This window comes from Chiloscyllium plagiosum, unplaced genomic scaffold (genome assembly GCF_037043375.1).
Source record: "Chiloscyllium plagiosum isolate Xiang-an unplaced genomic scaffold, Cpla_swu_hap1 HiC_scaffold_14, whole genome shotgun sequence".
Lineage (NCBI taxonomy): Eukaryota > Metazoa > Chordata > Chondrichthyes > Orectolobiformes > Hemiscylliidae > Chiloscyllium > Chiloscyllium plagiosum.
Window position 1 is genome coordinate 117,248,350 of NW_028270152.1, and position 2,097 is coordinate 117,250,446.

General features: G+C 44.2%; 1 non-coding gene across 1 annotated transcript; it reads left to right on the top strand.

The window, feature by feature from the left end:
• Positions 1-749: 749 nt before the first annotated feature.
• On the top strand, positions 750-831 carry trnas-aga (transfer RNA serine (anticodon AGA)). The gene has a single exon. It is a non-coding gene; the product is annotated as a tRNA-Ser (tRNA).
• The last annotated feature ends 1,266 nt before the right edge of the window (positions 832-2,097 follow it).

Genomic DNA, 2,097 nt, shown 5'->3' on the forward strand with positions numbered 1-2,097 from the left:
AGTCATATATGCAACATCGAACAACGTGCGTCATACCTTGGCCATTGATTACCGTAGATTAGAATACTTACAATATGGAAACAGGTCCTTCGGCCCAGCAACTCCACACCGACCTGCTCCAGCCCAAATGCATTCCTCTCCATTCACCCCGTCAATTTAGCACGGCCATTTCACCTAACCGGTACATTTTTGGACTATGGGAGAAAACCAGAGAAAGTGCATGCAGCCACGGGGAGAATGTGCAAACTCCACACATTCAGTTGCATGAGGCGGGAATTGACCCTAACTCTGTGGTATTGTGAAACAGCAGCGCTCACGATGGTGTCAGCGTTAGATGGGACTTATTTGCCGTCTTTTATTGGGAAAAATCTCTTTCATTGTGAGCATCTGGAAAGACCAGCTCCTTCGCCAGAAAAAGAAATGAATATGTCACTAACCTTGGATTGTTTCATGTCCAAGAACACTCAGATCAATACCTCTCTTGATCAGCTCTGCTGATCATGTTTGCAAAGAGATCTAGCAAATTGCCAAAGTGGGATTGTCCTTTCAATCAATAATTTTGACTCAGTTTGGCTGCAAATATCTTTTCCTAACTTTGTGTTTTTCTTCCTTTACATTGGTGTCTCGCACCTTACAATTGACAGCAGAGGTGGGAGAGGAGAATGGAAGCATTTCGCTCATCAAGTCAACGGGAGCTTTCAATGAAATTACGGCTGATTTGGTCAATGCTCAACCCACCTAAGCTGTCTGTAGTCATAGCCGAGTGGTTAAGGCGATGGATTAGAAATCCATTGGGGCTTCCCCACGTAGGTTCGAATCCTGCTGACTACGTTATGAATGCTTTCCTGCTGGTACAATTTTCGCTCAAAGTTCAGAAAAACTATTTTGTGAACCAGGCCGGTAATTTGATTAAACTTGTGAAACTCGAGTTCTTCATCAGAAATGTTCCATATTTAAAACATTATCTCTGTTTCTCTTTCCAGATACACTGCTCGACACATCGGGTTTCTGCAGCTGTTATTGAACATCCTGAGCAGAAGTGCTGCTTTTCATTAGATTCCTTTCATCCCTGTCCACTGTTCTCTGACTCGGGTCAGTGGCAACACTTCCTCCTGCTCGTCAAAGTGCTCATTCCCCACCGCTCCCTCTCCCATCATTAGAAACAACCGCAGGAAATCGCCACTTAACCATCTTTGTTCCAAAGTGAAACTCATCAGCCTCGGGAATCTCTTCACCAAACGGGACTTCTCATCCCTGGACATGGTGCAAGCCAGAGGATTGTGAAGAGATACTGTGAAAATATTGTCAGTTGGCAGTTGAAAAAATGTTTAGGAAGCAAACCATATAATTTAGGCTCTAGCTTTGTAAATCTTGAGAAACTCTTTGGGAAATGGAATCAGAGGAGAATGAAGAAGTGTGAACTGTCGGACCGAGTAGAGGACGGGACATTGATTATGATGTTCTCGGGACAGGAACTGATCTGAGACATTGAAATCATTCTCGCTCACGTACGTGAGGAATGCAAACTTCATCTGGACTCTGGGACAATGAAAAACTCTGGAACACTCAAGACAATATCCAAATATTTACTGGGATCACTACAGTACGAGTACTATAGATGAGTCAGTTTTTGCCCAGTGTGTGCAGGAGGGCTTCCTGACACAGTACGTACACATGCCTTCAAGGGACGAATTCACTTTCGATTTAGTACTGGGTAACGAGCCTGGCCAGGTTTTAGATTCGGAAGTAGGTGAGCACATTGGAGACAGCGATCACAATTCTCTCAGGTTTACTTCCGTGATTGAAAGGGATAGGTGTACTCCACGGAGCAAGAGTTTCAGCTGGTGGAAGGGAGATTACGATGCAATGAGGTAAGATTTAGGAAGCGTAGAATGGGGTAGGAAACTGCAGGTGGTGAGCACATTAAAATGTGGAGCTTATTCAAGGAAAAGCTCCTGTGTGTCCTAGATAAGTATGTACCTGTCAGGCAGGGAGGAAGATATAGAACGCGTGAGCCGTGGTTTACTAAGGAAGTGGAATCCCTGGTCAAGAAGAACAAGAAGTCTTATGTTAGGACAAAATGTGAAAACTCAGTTA